The 20,338-nt window shown below is 35.8% G+C and overlaps 1 pseudogene; it reads left to right on the top strand.

The window, feature by feature from the left end:
* Positions 1 to 4,699: 4,699 nt before the first annotated feature.
* LOC103604655 overlaps positions 4,700 to 20,338 on the top strand; it is a 68,508-nt pseudogene continuing 52,869 nt past the window's right edge.

Here is a 20,338-nt window from a genome sequence, read left to right as displayed (position 1 = left end):
TAATCTCAGAGCAGCCAAATTTTCAAAGCAAACACTATTAGATCTAAAGAAAGAAATAGACACTATCACAATAATAGAGGGGGACCAGAACACCCCACTCTCATCATTGGACAGACCATAAAGGCAAAAAATCAACATAGAAACACAAGATCTAAGCAATAATTTAGACCAATTGGATTTGGCAGATATCTACAGAACATTCCACCCAACAACCTCAGAATATTCATTCTTGTCATCAGCACATGGAACATTCTCCAGGAGAGACCACATGTTAGGTCACAATGCAAGTCTTAACAAATAAAAAAATTAGAATTATTCCATTTTTTTTCTGATCACAATGGATTAAAATTAGAAATCAATAATAAATTAAACTGTGAAAACTATACAAACGGATGGAAATTAAACAAAATTCTACTTAATGACATGTGAGCCCAAGAAGAAATTAAACGGGAAATGAAAACATTTCTTGAAACTAATGAAAATAAGGACACATCATACCAAAACCTGTGGGATACTGCAAGAGCAGTATTAATGGGGAAATGTATTGCCTTAAATGCTTACATCAGAAGAATAGAAAGATGGCAAATAACCAACCTAACACTTCACCTTAAAGATCTAGAAAAACAAGAACAAACCAAACCTAAAGTTAGTAGATGAGAAGAAATAATTAAGATCTGAGCAGAACTAAATGACATAGAAACACTAAAAACAATGCAAAAGATCAATGAAACAAAAATTTGGTTCTTTGAAAAGATTAATAAAATCAACAAATGTTTAGCAAGACTAACTAAGAAAAGAAGAGAGAAGACCCAAATAACAAAAATTAGAAACAAAAAAGGTGAAATCACAACTGAAACCTCAAAAATACAAGAAATCATTAGAGTCTCTTATACCCAACTATATGCCAACAAATTTGAAAATCTGGAGGAAATGGATAAATTTCTGGATGCATACAAGCTACCAAAACTGAGGCAGGAAGATATAGAAAATCTGAACAGACCAATACCAATAAAAGAGATTGAAGCTGTTACAGAAGGCTCCCAACAAAGAAAATCCCAGGACCGGACAGCTTCACTGCAGAGTTCTACCAAATCATCAAAGAGAAACTGGTACCAATTCTCTACAAACTGTTCCAAAAGATTGAAACAGAGGCCATTCTCCCAAACTCATTCTATGAGGCAAATATCACCCTGATTCCAAAACCAGACAAGGATGCATCAAAAATAGAAAACTACAGGCCAATATCACTGATGAATATAGATGCAAAAATCCTCAATAAAGTACTAGCTAACAGAATACAGCAAACATATGCAAAATTATCCACCATGATCAAGTGGGATTCATCCCACAGATGCGAGTTTGTTTCAACATATACAAATCAATAAACGTGATAAACCACATTAATAAAAGCAAAGACAAAAACCACATGATCATCACTATTGATGCTGAAAAAAATCATTTGACAAAATTCAACCTCCTTTCATGATAAAGACTCTGCACAAGTTAGGCATAGATGGAAAGTATTACAGTAACAAAAGAAAAAAATAAATGGGATTATACAAAACTAAAAAGCTTCTCCACAGGGGGAAAAAAACAATTAACAGAGTGAAAAGACAACCTACAGAGTGCAAGAAAATATTTGCAAACTATGCATCCAACAAGGGATTAACATCCAGAATATACAAAGAATTCAAACAACTCAACAGTAACAATACAAGTAATCCAATTAAAAAAATGGTCAAAGGAGCTAAACAGACATTTCTCAAAGGAAGATATACAAATGCAAATCAAACCACATTGAGATATCATTTCACCTCACATAGACTGGCTATTACCAAAAAGGCAGAGAATAACAAATGCTAGTGAGGATATGAATAAAGGGGAACTCTCCTACGCTATTGGTGGGACTGCAAACTAGTGCAGCCATTATGGAAAACAGTATGGACGTTTCCCAAACAATTACAGATAAAACTGCCATACAATCCAGCAATCCCACTGCTGGCTATATACCCAAAGAAATGGAAATCTTCATGTTGAAGGGATATCTGAACTCCCATGTTTATTGAAGCTCTATTTATAATAGCCAATAGTTAGAAGCAATATACATGTCCATTAACAGATGACTGAGTAAGGGAAATGTGGCATATGTGTGTGTTTGTGTGTGTATTTACATATGTATATGTAAATATATGTGTGTGTGTATAGATATATATGCTTATCTATCTATACACACACACACACACATATTATGACAGGAATACTACTCTGTCATAAAAAAAAATGAAAAACTTCCATTTGCAGCAACATGGATGAACTTAGAGAAAATTATGCTAAGTGAAATAAGCCAGGCACAGAAAAAGAAATACTGCAAGTCTTCCCTCATAAGTGAAAGCTGAAATAAAGAAAGAAAAAAAGAAACAATCACAATAATACAGTGAACTTTCATAAAAAGGGAACAGAACTGTGGTTATTAGAGTTGGGAAATGGGGAGGGAGAGGTGGATTAGTGAGAAATTGGTTAAGGGTCACAAAGATTGAGTATGTTTTTTGAGCACGTGTATACTAATTATCCTGATTTGGTCACCACATTTTATACACATTTATTATTATTAAAATCTGTATCCTACAAATGTATATAATCAATTATGTTTCAATAAAAAAAAATTTTTTAAGGGAAAAAAAAGAAAGAAAAACAAAAAACCTGGCAGCCAAGAATACTATACCCAGCAAGGCTATCCTTCAGAAATGAGAGGAAAATAGTGTATTTTCCAGACAAACAAAAGTTGCAGAAGTTCACAACCACATGACCAGCCATACAAGAAATCCTTAAGGAAGACCTGCGTCCGGAATCTGAAAAGCAATAATCACTACCTTGATTATTATTATTATTATAATCAGTACTGTGCTGGGCCTAGTCCACTTGGCTAAGTCCCCAGCCACTAAACCATGACAGATGGTTGGGCTATACAGATAGCCTTGGGGCAATACTTGAAAGGTCCACTCCCTCACATCCCAGGTGAAGGTGAACTGATCTTGGCTACCAGCCAATATTGGAATAGAGGGAAAAAAAGCATTTGAAATGTCCAGTACATAATGATAAGTTCCTAGCTGAGTCATCAGCTGATCCATTAATTTGTGAACTGAAGGCACAGCTGCATGCAAAAGAGGCACTACTTGGTGTGGTTCTCAATAAACTACAGTCATCCTCCAGGTACCATCAGGGTTTTTCACTGGCCATACCAGGGCATTAAATGGGCTATGTGTTGGATGAATATTGCCAACTTTCTCTAACTCCGATATAGTGACACTGATCACTGCATGTCCTCCCGGTAGGCAATCCTGCTTCACATTGACTACACATCTTGGCTTGGGTAACACCTTTGGGCCATGTTTAACATATCCTCGTAACACAGGCTTTACTGTGCTTATTCATAGCTGAAATTTTCCAACTGTTGCTTCAGGTGCAAACCATAAAGTACCTCTATACCCAAGATATACTGTATACTGGGGATATACACAGTATATTGACAAGGGGGCAATCATCCTATCCCAATGGCAATGACATAGCTTTGACTTTAATAGTATGTCCTCTATAGCCATCTACATGAACTGTGACCCTTAGAAACTTATCTGGGTTGCCATGTGTCAGGCTACATTCTGTGCTGGTGTTCACCAACACCAACATATGCTGCACATTTGTCCCTGACCAATGTATTGCCAGTTCAATGTGAAGCCTCTGGTCCCTGACTGCCCCTGCAAGACAAGCACCTTGGCCTGCTCCTACTGAAAATAGAATAGTCCATCCACCTCCACAGTAGTAACAAAGCATCTTTTAAATTCACTGGGCATACCTTGCCATCTGTTTCCAGATGTTTAGTGAAATGATGTTTAGGGCGTAATTGTTGCCACAGATCAAACAGGACTGTATCTGGTTGCCAATTTTCTTGCTACCAATCCCTGCCACAAGCAACTTAAGCCATATCTACTTATGGCTGGTCTTGATTGGTCTGCTTGGGATAAAATCCTGAGCATTTTGGGGGGGGTTGGTCATAGACACCTTTTGAACCCCTTTTGCTTGTCTCCTCTCTTCCACTTAGCCCAGACTAGCCATCATGGTCATTACTTCATGTATAGGATGACCAACATATGGGGCCATCGTGGGCTTCAGTGACCCAAAGTACTTTAATGGGGCAGTTTGCAGCACTACGTCTCTTATGCCACCTGTAAAATGTTCATCATCTGGGCCATGCATATTCACATTAAACATGGATTGCTGCATCCCCAGCTCCCAAATTATTTGAACCAATTCATCACACATTTGCCATTTACTCACAGTTTTGGGCAGTTCTCCAGTGTTCAGCTACAAAGTTTGCACAGCTGCATTTACCCAGTCCATTAAGGATTGATTACCCTGCCCTTGTGCATATCTGTGGCTATTCTCTATGTGCTGTGGCAGGGATGGCTAACTTTTCCATCTCCTCACCAGAGCACATCACGCTATCCATCCCTAGATCCCATAACCACAGCAGCCAGGCAGCCAGGGGTTCTCCCTGTTTCTGCCAAAACTGTTTCCCCAGGTCAACTAATTCTACCTGGGTATATGGGACATAGGTACTGAATTGGGTCATGTGTGGATTGCCCACCGGTTGTCCTCCTGCTCCCATAGGCTGCTCATGCTTCACTTTCATGAACAACTGGTCATGCCAGAGGATGCACAGTCTGTCCCTCAACTCACCACTGGATTTTTCATCATCCCCAGTGTCAGAAGCAGGTATGACACCTTGAGGCACTTCATCCTCCAGGACAAGTATCCGCGCTTCCAACAAGTCTGCTTTCTGCTGTAAAACTCAATTGGCTCACAGTATATTGAGCAACAGCCAGACCCTGGTCAACAGGAAAGCAGCCACCAGGTACCCCACACTCAAGGGTAACCACATTTCCTCCCCCTCCCAAGGGTCTATTGGCTCCCTTACCTGCTCAGAATACCGCTGACTATGCCAATTGCTGGGCTACGGCCCACGGACCCTTCAAATCTGTTGTACAGACTGGGTCACAAACCCCTCACATGCAGGTCCACAAGATAGGTAATAGAAAAATGATCCTGGAAGCCATGGGTAAAAATTAACAGGCTTTATTCAGATGCAAGCACAGGTAGCTAGCAGCAGCTGCCCTAGTGACCTTCCAGAGGATCCCAAAGGCCCTGTGGATTAGAGCCATGTGTCCTTTATACTTCGCGAGTCAGATAACCAAAGAACACCTGTTCACACATGAACAATTACATCAAACAATAACCAAGGAACACCTGGGTGCACTTGTGCATATTTACATTAAACAGGCTAGGTCATACTTGGCAAGATTCCGAACATCTGAGGGATCCTGACCATTTATATTTCAATTTTTCTTACAGTAAGTTTAATTATAGTCTTTATAGACAGATCTGGGATTGATCTTCTGACCTACTGCTCACTTGCAGTGTGACAATCTGTAAGAAACTTTTGAAGTCTAACTTCCTCATAATAAAGTTCATTCAATAATTATTTATTGAATGTCTAACATATATGAGTTACTTCTCTAGATACTGGATCACAGCATTGAACAAGATAGACATGGTCCCTACTCTTGTAGGCATAATATGTACCTCCTAAAATTGTTGCCTGGATATAATATATTGCATGTACAAGTGCTTAACACACTGCCTAGTACATATGAGCTCAATGAATGCCAGCTGCTGTTTGTGTTAATAGCATACTTATAGCTGGAGCAAAATGTTTTGTAACTGTAAGAAACAGACCTGTGAAAGATACTAAAGTTCAGTTAGTGAAAGATATGGAACACCAAATTGAAGACTGGATTTGAATTCAGAAAATTAGAGAAAACAGCTGTGGCTTACTTTTTTTAAAAGTTTTATTCTTATTTTGTTTTTGTAAAGGCATATTCTTTATTCTTATTTTTTTATTGAAACATAATTGATCATACATATTTGTGGGGCACAGAGTTGACTATCAATACCTGTATACAATATGTGATGATCAAATCAGGATAATTAATGTATTCATCATTACAAAATGTAATCATTGTTTGTGTCCATTAACCAATTTCTCACTAACCCCCCTCCTCCTTTTCCACCTCTAGTAACCACAGTTCTGTTCTCTCCTTCTGAAAGTTCAACGTATTATCGTGATTGTTGTGGGATTTTTTAGGTCCAAATAACTGTATATATTTATGAGGTAAAATGTGATGTTTTGTTATATGTGTGTATTGTGGAATGATCAAATCAGGCTAATTAACATATCCATCACCTCAAATATGTATAATTTCTTTGTGTGAGAACATTTAAAATCCTCTCTTTTAGCTATTTTGAATATACAATACATTAGTGTTAACTACAAATTAAGTATAGGAAGAATGTTCTTCAACACAATTAAGGCTATATATGACAAGTCCACAGTTAATATCACACTTAACAGTAAAAAGTTAAAGGCTTTTTCTCAAAAATTAGGAACAGGACACAGATGTGGCTTACTTTCCTAAACATTTTTTAAACATAGCAAATAATTTTTATAACTTAGGCTTTATGTCTTTAAAACCTACTGTCCAAGACACCAAAACAAATAGAAAATGTTTTGTTTAAGAAATAGAAATGGAAAAACTGCATATGCATATGAAAAAAAGTAATCTCAACTCCTAACTCACATCATACATTAAAAATAATTCAACTTTCAGTTTTTGGCTTGGAGCAGGCCAAGGTGGAACTTTCTTCAGTCATCCTGACCCTAGCTGCCTCCACCATACCACCTAAGTTCAACTGAAATGAGATCAAAGGTGTACACCTGAGGTGCACTGACAGTGAAGTCAGTGTCATATCTTCCCTAGCCTTCAAGATTGGCCCCCAGTGTCTGTCTCAGTAAAAGGTTGGTAATGACATTGCTAAGGCAACTAGTGACTGGAAGAGTCTGAGGAATCACAATGAAGTTGAACAGACAGATCCAGATTGAGATGGTACCTTCTGCCTCTGTCCTGATCATCACAGTCCTCAAGGAACTACCAAGAGAGAAAGAAACAGAAAAACTACACATAGTTAAAATATTACTTTTTGTGACATCATCAACATTGCCTAACAGATGCAGCACAAATCTTCAGGCAGGGAATTCTCTGGAATCATTAAAGAGAACCTGGGGACTAACCAGTCTTTGGGCTGCAATGTTGATGGCCACCTCATGACATCATAGATATAATAGATGACATCAACAGTGGTGCAGTGGAATGCCCAGCTAATAAAAAATACAAAAGAAAGTATTTTGATAAAAGATTATTTGACAGCCACCACCACAACCACCACCAATAATAATAATAATAATAATAATAATAATAATAATAATAATAATTTAAGATAGATCATGGAATTAAAGTTAAAATCTCAATATACAAAGGAAAGAGAAAACATAGTAGAATATCTCCATTAGTTTTATGAAGGTAAAGTTACCTTAAGATGTAAGAAGCTATACGCTGAGAAAATATTTAAGAAAATTAGACTTCAACAAAGTTCAAAACTTTATCTTAGCAAAAGACCCTGTTAAGAAAATTAATAGGCAAGTCAACACTAGGAAAAAAATATTCAAAAATATATCTGATAAAGTACTTGTATCAATCATACATTTAAAAATTACAAATCTATTTTAAAATGACAAGCCATTTTTTAAAAAAATAGGGAAAAGGAAAAATATGGCCATTAACATGAATAAGTTAGAGAGAATTTTTCAAATTGTAAATATACGTTGTGGTACATCCACCAGAATGGCTGAAACTGTAAAGATTAACAACACTAAATGCTATTTGAGTGTGAAGCAACTGATCTCTAATTGCTAGTGGGAGTGTAAAATGCCATTCTGTGACGGGATAAGTTTAGCAGACTCTTAGAATCCTCAATAATAGTTATTCTTAAGAGCCCAAAACTGGAAACAACACAGATGTCCACTGATAGAAGAATAAATAAATATGATTGGATGAATAACATTATTAAAACTATTAAATTATCCCCATCTCCAAATCAACCATTGATCTTTTCATCATTGCTGTAGATTTTCCTTTGCTAGAATATGGTTTACTTTGGATCATATGGTACGTAGCCTTTTCTCACCGGCCTCTTTTACTTAACCATATGTATTTAAGATTTAGCTCTGTTTTCTGTGGCATGATAGCCCATTTTTTTTTTTCTTAATTAATAGATTATTTTTTGAAAAGTTTTGGCCTTACGGAAAAATTGAACAGAAAGTACAGAGACTTTCCTGAAGGGCTTTCTTTCCTTCCCCCAGTTTCCCCTATTATTAACATCTTAATTAGTGTGGTGCATTTATTACAATTGATGAGTCAATATTAATATATCAGTATTAAGTAAAAATCATAATGTACATTAGAATTTACTCTTGGTATTGAATATTGGATGGATTTTGACAAATATGCTATGCAATACATATATATAAATATATAATGACATAATGTCCACAATCACAGTTTCATAGAGATAGTTTTACTCCCCTAAAAATCCACTGCGCTCCAACTATTCATCCCTCCCTCCTCCCCCAAAACCCTGGCATCTACTGATCTTTTAATTGTGTAGTTTTACCTTCTCCAAAATATCAAAATTTGAAACTATATAGTGTGTAATCTTTTTAGATTAGTTTCTTTCAATTATCAATGTGCATTTAAAGAATATCTAAAAGTTAATTTCCAAACCCAAAGTCACCTAGATTCTGTGCTATGTTATCGTCTAGAAGTTCCATAATTTCGTATTTCTTATTTAGCTCTATGATTTATTTTAAGTTTTTGTGTGTGTGTGTGTGTGTGTGTGTGTGTGTGTGTGTGTGTGTGTGTGAGAAACATGTAAGATCTATGCTCAGGTTCATATATATATTTTTTTTTCATGTAGAGAACCAAATCATCCTGCCCATTTGTTGAAAATACTATCTTTTCTCCATTGAACTGATTTTGCTCCTTTGCCAAAGGTCTGTTGAATACATTTGTGTGTTTTATTTACAAATTCTCTAAATTATTACGTTGATCTATATTTGTGTTATTTGCCAACACTTAATTTTCTGATTACTGTAGCTTTACAGTAAGTCTTAAAATTGTCTAGTGTGTGTCCTCAAACTTTTTTTCCTTCTTAAGTATTGTATTGTCTATTCTCTCTTTCACCTTTTACATAAAATTTAGAATTAGTTTTTAAATATATACAAAACATATTTCTGGATTTTGATTGAGAGTGCATTGAATATATAGGTCAATTTGAGGAGAATTGGCATCTTAATATTGAGTCTTGTAATCCATGAACACAGAATAACTCTCTGTCCATCCATCCATCCATCCATCCACCCACCCACCATCCATACATCCATTTTATCTATCATCTATCTATCTATCTATCTATCTATCTATCTATCTATCTATCTATCTATCTATCATCTATCTATCATCTATCATCTATCTATCTATCTATCATCTATCTATTTTCTATCTACCTACCTATCTATCTAACTAGATGGCTAGAGACATCAAGACTTGAAGAATGTAATTATGGTGAGTTTATTACTTTTTCTTTTTTTATCTTCCATAAATTCTGGACTAAACTCTTCTTTTACTAGTTTCCTATGACGGAAGTTTAGATTATTAATTTTAGATCTTCATGCCTTTTTAATATATGCATTTAATGCTATACATTTTCTTCTAAGCACTGCTCTCACTGCATTTCCAAAATTTTGATGAGTTTTAATTTTATTTCAATTTAGTTTAAAATGTCATTGGACTTATTGCATTATTAGGAAGTGGGGTTAATTTTTAAATATTTGGGGAATTTCCAGGTATTTTATTGTTATTGATATATAGATAAAAATGTTGTAGTCTGAAACATACTTTGCATAATTTCTATTATTTTACATTTTTGAAGGTGCAATTTATTGCTCAGACTGTGGTCCCTCTTATTAAATGGTCCAGGTGAACTTGAAGAGAATGTGGATTCTGCTGCTATTGGAGGGTGTATTAGTCATCATTCTCCAGAGAAAAAGTACCAATAGGATGTATGTACACACAAACAAACACAGACACATACATACACACACATATGAACAGTCATGTGCCTCAAAATGACATTTCAGTCAACAAAAAACTGCATATAAGATGATGGTCCTATAAGACTATAAGACGGTATTTTTACTGTATATTTTCTATGTTTAGTTGAACAGACACTTATCATTGTGTTACAATTGCCTACAGTATTCAGTACAATAACATGGTGTATGAATTTGTAGCCCAAGAGCAATAGGCTATACCATCAAAGTTTGTGTAAGTACCTTCTGAGGTTCATGCAATGACAAAATCACCTAAAAAAGAATTTTTCAGCACGTATCCCTGTTGTCAAGCAACACATGACTATATGTGTATGGGTGTACCACAAAGACACATATCCGTTAAGAGAAAAAGGATGGGGAAAGTTATACGATGTTAACCCTGTATATGGTTATACTATGGTATCACACACACACACACACACACACACACACACACACCACACACATAAAATATGGGATTGCCTCATATTGGCTCATACAATTGTGGGGGCTGGCAAGTCTGAAAACTGCAGGGTTTGTCAGCATGCTGGAAATTCTGGCAGAAGTTGGTGCTGCAGTATTGAGTTCAAAGGCTGCCTGGAAGCAGAATTCCTTTTTTTCTTAAAGCACCTCAGTCTTTTCTTTTAAGGTGTTTTTCAACTAATTGGATGAGACACACACACATTATGAAGGATAATATGCTTTACTCAAGTCTACTGATTAAAATGCTAATAACATGTGTAAAAAAACAACAAAAACTTTTCAGCAACATCTAGACTGGTGTTTGACCAGCTAGCCAGGCTGACATAAAAATAACCATTACAGAAGGTATATTCTACAAATGCCATTTTTATTAAGTTGATTGATGCAACCAAAGGAAAAATAAACAAATGGAATTATGTAAAACTAAAAAGCTTCTGCACAGCAAAAGAAACAATCAACAGAGTGAAAAGACAACCAACAGAGTGGGAGAAAATAGTTGCAAAATATACATCTGACAAAGGATTAATATCCATAATATACAAGGAACTCAGAGAACTTAACAGCAAAAAAACAACTAACCCAATTAAAAAATGGGCAAAGGAGCTGAATAGGCATTTCTCAAAGGAAGATATACAAATGGCCAACAGACACATGAAAAAATGCTCAACATCACTCAGCATTCAGGAAATGCAAATCAAAACCCACACTGAGATACCATCTCACCCCAGTTAGGATGGCTAACGTACAAAAGACTGAGAACGATAAGTGCTGGAGAGGATGTGGAGAAAAAGGAACTCTTATTCACTGTTGGTGGAGCTGCAAAATGGTACAGTCTTTAAGGAAAATGATATGGAGATTCCTTAAACAATTACAGATAGATCTACCATATGACCCAGCTATCTCACTGCTAGGAATATACCCAGAGGAATGAAAATCATCATGCCAAAGGGCTATCTGTACTCCAATGTTTATTGCAGCACTATTTACAATAGCCAAGAATTGGATCCAGCCCGTATGTCCATCATCAGATGAGTAGATAAGGAAATTGTGGTCTATCTACACAATGAAATACTAACTACTGTGCTATAAAAAAAATGAAAGAAATACTGCCATTTGCAACAACATGGGTGGACCTAGAGAGAATTACATTAAGTGAAACAAGTCAGGCACAGAAAGAGAAATACCACATGTTTTCACTTATTTGTGGAAGCTTAAAATAAATAAATATGCAAACAAATAAAGAGTTGGGGTGGAAAGACACAACAATCACAATTCCTTTAACTTTTTAAGACAAGTGAACCAATATGATGGAGTGGCGGGGAGGGGAGAGAGGGAAGAGGGAAAGAGGAACAAGTAATGGGACATGAAAATCAACTACAATGTATATTGAGAAGTTAAAATAAAATTTAAAAAATAACAAATAAGTTGATTGACAGTCCTGTTGAGATCAATTTATTAATAATCTCATCCATTTATTGATAATAGAATTACTTGATCTTTTTCTGAAAGAGATGTATTTAAATTCCCAAATATAATAGTGGGTTAGTTTGTTTGTTTATTTCTTGCTCTGAAATTGGCTTTATTTGAAGTTAATATAGACATTCAAACTTTTTTTAAATTAGGGTTACTATTGTATAACGTCCCCCATCCTTTATCTATTAACATATATGTATCTTTATTTTACAGTGTTTTTGTGTTTGTTTGTTTGCTTGTTTGTTTTTGTAGCAAGATATACTTGGGTATTTTTTTTTCTACTCTGACAATTTCTGTCTTTTAATTGGTGCATTTAGATCTTTTATTTTATTTAGACCAATAATCACATTTAATAACAGTTGAAAACCTGAACACCCCTTTCTCAACACTGGAGAGATCATTTAAGCAACAGATCAACAGAGAAACTCATGATTTAAACTGTGTGTTAGACAAATTGAACCTGGCAGATATCTAAAGAATATTTCATCCAATGACTACAGAATGTACATTCTTCTCATAAGCACATGGAACATTCTCTAGGGTAGACCACATGTTAGATAACAAATCAAGTCTCTAAAACAAAAATAACCAAATCCCCAAATTAGTACACTGAAGATCAGAGCAGAATTAAATGAAATGGAGTCTCAAAAGATGATAAAAAAGATCAATGAAACAAAAAGTTGCATTTTTGAGAACATATATCGACATACCACTTTCTTGGTATCTATTGTAAATAGGTTTGCTTTCTTGATTTCTTTTCTGCTAGTTCATTGTTGTGGTATAAAAAAAACAACTGATTCTCGTATATTGAATTTGTATCCTGCAAATATACTGATATTGTCAGCTATAAGAGGTTTCTTTCTTTGTTTGTTTAATAGTGTCTTTAGGCTTTTCGTTCTTTTTTTCATGTAGTACATCATTTTTTTTCATTTTACTATTTATTTTTTTAATTTTTTATTATGATTTATTTTAGACTAGCTAATGGTTTGTCTATTTTGTTTATCATTTCAAAAGTACAAATTTTTATTTCACTGATTTTTGTATCTTTTTTTGGTCTCTATTTCATTTCACTCTGCTCTGATCTTAATTTTTTTTTATTTTTACATCTAATAGTTTGGGGATTGGACTGCCCTTTTTTTTTTCTAGTTCTTTGAGATGTAATGTTATGCTGTTTATTTGGAACCTTTATATCCCTTTAATGTAAGCATTTGTTACATAAACTTTCCTTTTATTACTGCTTTTACAGTGTCCCATAATTTTTGGTATGATGTTGCTTTATTATCATTAGTTTCAAGAAGTCAAAAAATCTTTATTTAATTATTTCTTTGACCGATAGGCCATTCAAGAGCATAATGATAATTTCTATGTAGCTGTATCATTTCCAATATGTTGCATATTATTGATTTTGAGTTTTAATCTATTGTGATATGAATGACACTTGAAATGATTTCAATTTTTAAAAATTTGTTTAGACGTGATTTATGGCCCGACATGTGGTCTATTACTCTGTTTCTCTTCTGATTTGTTGCCTATATGATCTATCCAGTATGACAGAGGGGTGTTTGAGGGCCTCATTATTATCATATTGGTGTCCTTCTCTCTCTTTAAATCTGATAGTGTTTGCTTTATATATCTAGGTGCTCCAATGTTGGGTGCCTATATATTTATAATTGGTCTATATTCTCACGGGATAGATTCCTTTATCATTATACAATGACATTTTTTGTCCCTTTTTATAGATTTTTGATTAGAGTTTATTTTATCCAATATAAGAATAGTGATTCCTGCTCATTTTTATTTTTCATTTGAGGTATATTTCTTTTTCCATCACTTCACTATTAGTCTGTGTGAGTCTTTACAGGTGAGGTAGGTTTCTTATAGACAGAATATAGTTAGTTGGGTGTTGTTTTTTAATCCATTCAACCAGTCTGTGTCTTTTGAATAGGGAATACAACCCATATACATTTAGCATTGTTATTTAGAGTTATTGTGTCACTCCTGTCATTTTATTGATTTTTGTATGATTATTTTAAATGTCTTTGGTTCTTTTTTCCATTTCTTTTTTTTTTTTTTTTTTGTCTTTTTTCCGTGTCCGGCAACGGATCGCAACCCTCAGTGTTGCCCCCGTACCGGACCGGGGACCGGCAACGGGATCGCAACCCTCGGCGTTGCTCCCGCGCCTCGCTCAGCCAGTGAGCGGGAGCCGGTCTGTACGTGGGATCCGAACCCTCAGACGGGAGCGCTGCCGCGCTTCCCAAGCGGCGCACTATCCAGTGCGCCACCGGGCCGGCCCCCTTTTTTCCATTTCTATTGTTTGTCTTTGGTGTTTGTTGGTTTTTTTCAAGTGGTAAGATATAGTTTCTTTGTCTTTCTCAATTGCACATATTTTCTACTTGTGGATTTTGTTCTATCTCATACATTCATGTTCTTGACTATTGTTTTCTGGATTGCAGAAGCAGGACTCCCTTGAAGATTTCTTGTGGTGCAGTTCATGTGGTTTTGATATCATGCAGCTTTGTTAGTCAGGGAAATACACTATTTCTCCTTCATTTCTGGAGGATAGTCTTACTAAGTATAGTATTCTTGGCTGACTATTTTTTCTTTTAGTGCTTTGAATAAATTATCCAGTTCTCTTCTAGCCTGTAAGATTTCTGCTGAGAAGTCTGTTGTTGTCTGATGAAGGCTTCCTTATGTATGACTTTATGCTTTTCTCTTGCTGCTTCTAGGATTCTCTTTTTGCCTTTGACTGACAGTTTTAGTACAATGTGCCTTGGACAGGACCTTTTTGGATTGAATCTGTTTGGGAATCTTTGAGCTTCTTCAGTCAGAGAGTCAGTATCTCTTCCAAACTTGGAAAGTTTTCAACTATTATACTGTTGAGTAGGTTTTCAATGCCTTTTTTTTTCTCATTTTATGGGACACCTATGATTCCAATGTTTGTGTGCTTAAGGTTGTCTGACAGCTCTCATAGATAGATTGTTGTTTTTTCATTCTCTTTTCTTTTCTTTTCTTTTTCTTTGTTGTCCACTTGGGTTATTTCAGAAAGATGGTCTTCAAGATCAGAAATTCTTTCTAGTGCTTGCTCTAGACTGTTGCTTAAGCTCTTGGTTGTATTTTTTTTTAAGGAATTATTAAGTTTCATGAGTTCTGCTACATTTTTTAAAGGTATTTATGTCTTCATAAAGTTTCTCCTTCATGTCCTGGATTGTTTTCCTCATTTTATACTGTGCTCTAACTGAGTCCTCTTGTATCTCATTGAATTTTCTTCAGATTGTTGTTTGGAATTCCTTTTCAGTTATTTCAAAAGTTCCCTGCTTTGGGGGGTCTAGTGCTTGAGAATTATTGTATTGCTTTGGTGGTGTCTATATTCTTGTTTTTCATATATCCAGTTTCCTTATGTTGATGTATGGTCATCTGGTAGAGTAGTTGCTTCTTGTATTTCTCTGGAGTACTTTTGAGGAGAGAGACTGCCTTCTGAAGATGTGTTTTATATTGACCATAGGCCCAGGGCAGACTTTGTATCAGCCTTGCTCACATCCTGTGACCCTGATAGGTGCACTTGGGTGTGCTGAAGGTACTAGGTTTGAATGAATATCCCTGGGTGAGGTTTTTCTTTCTTCTTTCCTGTGGGTAGAGGCTTCTCCTGGGTCCTTGCTTCTTCCTCTTTCTTCTTTCATCCCACCTCGTAAAATTCAGGAACTCCTGACTCAGGGTGAAGTGGAGCTGGTTGCAACCAGTCTGGGCATTGGTGAGGAGCAGGACCAACTTCTGTGTGGGGAGAAGGGTGACTGTGGCAGTAGCATTCTGGGGTTGGGAGGTGGTGGCAACTGTCAGGTTATGCATTCCTTTGTGGTCAAGGTTTTGGACTGCTAAGGGAGAAGCTGAACAACTTCTCAGAAGGCTGATGGGGCCATTAGGCAAGCCTTTGGTAGAGCACCCTATTCCTCTGCTTGTGGGTGCTGAGCAGTACTGCTGGACAGGCCCTCTTTGGAGTGCATGGTCTGACCACCTGTGGGTATTGGGCAGGGGCTTCTGGACAGGTGCATGTCAGGATACCCAGTCTGGCTGAATGTGGGCATGGTATTTGGCTTCTGGTCTGCCATACATCAGCACACCCAGTTGGATCACTGGTGGACGGTGGAATGGGGAGTCACTAGGCAGTACTGCAATGACAGGTCAGTGCATTCACTTCTGAGTTTCTTCTGTAGTTCTCTTGTTGTGCAGAAGCTTTTTAGTTTGGTGTAGTCCTGTTTGTGTATTTTTTATTTACTTGCCTGTGCCTTAGTAGCCTTTCCAAATAAGCACTACCCAGTCCCATTTCATGTAAGCTTTCCCCTGTTTTTGTCTAGTAGTTTCAGAGTTTAAGGTGTTTTAAATAAGGTCTTTAATCCATTTTTGAGTTGCTTTTGTGTATGGTGAGAGTAAGGGGTCTAGTTTCAATTTTTTGCATGTGCATATTCAGATTTCCCAGCATCATCTATTGAAGAGGCTATCCTTTCCTCACTGTGTATTTTTGGCCCCTTTGTCAAAAACTAGTTAGCTGTAAGTGCATGGGTATATGTCTGGGATCTCCATTCTGTACTGCTAATTTATTTGTCTGTTTTTATGCCAGTACTATATGGTTTTTGTTACTGTTGATTTATAGTATATTTTGAAGTAAGGGAGTGTGAAGCCTCTATCTTTGTCCTTTTTTAATTTTTTTAAGATTGTGTTAGCTATAGGGGGTCTTATTAGGTTTTATACAAATTTTAAGATTATTTTATCTATTTCTGTGAAGAATGACATTGGTATTTTGATAGGTAATCTACAGATTGAATAGGATAAAATCAACATTTTGATGATGTTAATTCTTCTAACTGATGAACAGGGGATATCTTTCATTTATTTGTGTCATGTTCAATTATTTTCACCAATGTTTTAGAGTTTTCATCGTATAGATCTTTCACCTCCTTGGTAAAATTTTTTACTATTTTTTTGCTATTGTAAATGGGATGACTTTCTTGATTTCTCCTTTGGCTGTTTTGTTGTAGGCATATAGGAAGGCTATTGATTTTTTTGTGTTGATTTTGTATCCTGTGACTTTACTGAATTCATGTATTATTTCCAATAATTTTTTGCTGGACCCTTCAGGGTTTTCTATGTATAGGATCATGCCATCTGTAAAAATTGATAGTTTGACTTCCTCCTTTTATATTTGCATGTTTTTATTGTTTTCTCATGCCTTATTGCAAAGGCCCAAACTTCTAGTACTATGTTGTATAGGAGTGGGGTAAGTCAAAATCCCTGTCTTGTTCCAGATCTTAGAGGAATAGCCTCCAATTTTGGTATATTCAGTATGATATTAGTTGCAGATTTCTCATACATAGCCTTTATTGTTTTGAGGTGTATTCCTTCTTTACCTAATCTGTTGAGTATTTTCATCATGAAGTGGTACTGAATTTAATCAAAAGCTATTTCTGTGTCTATCAAAATCATCATATTCTTTTTCCTTTGTTCTGTTGATGTGAGGTATCACTTTTGTTGATTTTAGTATGTTGAACTATTTTTTGCACAACTGGGATGAATCCCACTTGATCATGGTGAGTGATATTTTTAATGTGTTGGATTCTGTTTGCTCGTATTTAGCTGAGGATTCGGATGATGGTATTCAGTAGGAATATTTGCCTATAGTTTTCTTTTTTGTATGTATTTTTTCTAATTTTGGTATGAGGGTGTTTTAGTCACTTTTGTGTTGCTATAACAGAATTACCTGAGACTGGGTAGTTTATAAAGAAGAGAGGTTTATTTGGCTTATGATTCTGGGACAGCTGCATCTGGCACGGGCCTCAGGCTGCTTCTACTCATGGCGGAAAAGTGGCAGCAGCTGGTGGATACAAGCAGATCACATGGCAAGAGGAAGCAAGAGAGAGAGAGAAGGTGCCAGGGTCTTTTTAAGCAATGAGCTCTCTTGTGGGAACTAATAGAGGGAGAACTCACTCATTAATTCCCCCTCCCCCAGGAAGAGCATTAATCCATTCATGAGAGATCCGCCCACATGATTCAATCAGTTTCCAATACTGCCGCATAGGAGATCAAAATTCCACATGAGTTTTGGAGTGGGCAACACATTCAAACTCCATCAGAGGGTAAGGCTAGCCTCATAGAGTGAGACTGGAAGTTTTCCATCCACTTCAATTTGTGGGAGGGTTTGAGAAAAAGTGGTATAGGTTTTGCTTTAAATGTTTGGCAGAATTGGGCAGTAAAGTCATCTGGTCCTGAGGTTTTCGTTGTTGGGAGACTTTTTATTACCACTTCAATCTCATTGCTCATTATTGGTCTGTTTAGGTTTTCTAGTTCTTTATGATTCTATCTTGGTAAATTGTATGTGTCCAAGGATTTATCCATTTCTTCTAGATTTTCCAGTTAGGTTGCAAATAACTGTTTGTAGTGGTCCCTTATCATCATTTGTATTTCTGTTTTATCAGTTGCAATGGTTTCTTTTTCATTTCTGAGTTTTTCTTCTCTTTTTTCTTCCTTAATCTAGGTAAAGGTTTATTTATTTTGTTTATTTTTTCAAAAAAACAACTCTTTGTTTCATCAATTTTTAAAATTTTTTAATGTCTAACTTATTTATTTCTGCTCTGATCTCTGTTATTTCTCTCCTAATTTTAGGTTTGATTTTCTCTTGTTTTTCTAGTTCTTTGAGGGGTAATGTTAGGTTGTTTATTTGAGGTATTTCTTGGTTTTTGATGTAGGTATTTATTGCTATTAACTTTCCTCCTAGAACTGCTTTCACTGTATCCCATACATTCTTGTGTGTTGTGTTTTCATTTTCATTTGTCCCCAGGATTTTTAATTTCTTTTAATTTTTAATTTCTTCTTTCACCCATTGCTTTTTTGGACCATGTTGTTTAATTTCCATGTATTTCCACGGTTCCAAGTGTTCCTTTTCTTGTTAAATTCTAGTTTTACTTTGTTGTGGTCAAACAAGATAGCTGATTTCTTTTTTGTTTTTAATTTTTTAGACTTTTTTTGTGACCTAACATGTGGCTTATTCTGGAGAATGTCCCATGTGCTACTGAGAAGAATGTATATTTTGCAGCTGTTGGATGAAATATTCTTTAAAGGTCCATTAGAACTGCAATAATCAGCCTAGAATAGAGATTGTATCTGATGTTTCCTGGTTAGTTTTCTGTCTCAATTATTTATCCCTTTCTTAAAGTCTCCAACTATTATTGTGTGGTAGTCTATCTCTCCCACTAGTTCTAATTTCTTTATATATCTGGTTGCTCTGGTGGCTGGGTGCACATATGCTTAGAATTGTTATATCCTCTTGTTAAACTGATCCCTTTCTCATTATGTAATCACTTTTCTTTCTTTCATTTAACTTCCCTTTGCTTGAAGTTTATCTGATATAAGTATAGCTAATCCTGCCCTTTTTTGGTTTCCATTTGCATAACATATCTTTTTCCAGTACCTTCACTTTTAGTTGATATGTGTCATTAAATGTGAAATTATTTTCTTATTGTTTTTTGTTTTAGAATCTCCACCCTGTGTCTTTTAATTGCATCATTTAATCCATTTACTTTTAAAGCTCTTATTGAAACATAGGGATGTGTTACTGACATTTTGTTACTTTTTTTCTGGTTGATTTGTAGGTAGTTTTTTTTTTTTTTTTTCCTTTTTGTCTTTTTTCGTGACCGGCAACGGATCGCAACCCTCAGTGTCGCGCCCGTACCGTACCGGACCGGACCGGCAACAGGATCGCAACCCTCGGTGCTGCACCCGCACCTCGCTCAGCCAGTGAGTGGCCGGTCTGTATGTGGGATCCGAACCCTCGGCGGGAGCGCTGCCATGCTCCCAAGCGGTGCACTGTAGCAGTGCGCCACTGGGCTGGCCCTGTAGGTAGTTTTTTCCTCTTATTTTTTTCTTATATTTCTTTGTGGTTGAGTGGTTTTCTTTAGCAGTATATTTTGATTTCTCATTATTTTTAGTATGTCTCTTATAAGTTTTGTGTTATGGTTACCATGAGGATTACAAAAAACACATTATGGTTATAACAGATTATTTTAGACTAATAACTTAACTTGAATATCTTAAAAAAAAAAAAAAAAAAAGCCAACTCTATGCTTTTGTGTCATTCCTCCCACCTTCCATTTTTTGTCATTTTGTAGTTTCAAGTTACACATTTTTAATATTGCCTATCTCTTACATAGTTGTATCTGTTATTATCTTGTCAGATTTGTCCTTTAGTCTTCATGTCAAGGATATATTCACCCTCCTTAAAGCACTGTAGTACACTGA

This window comes from Galeopterus variegatus, unplaced genomic scaffold (assembly GCF_000696425.1).
Source record: "Galeopterus variegatus unplaced genomic scaffold, G_variegatus-3.0.2 Scaffold5315, whole genome shotgun sequence".
Lineage (NCBI taxonomy): Eukaryota > Metazoa > Chordata > Mammalia > Dermoptera > Cynocephalidae > Galeopterus > Galeopterus variegatus.
This window is presented reverse-complemented; position numbering and strand designations above follow the sequence as displayed.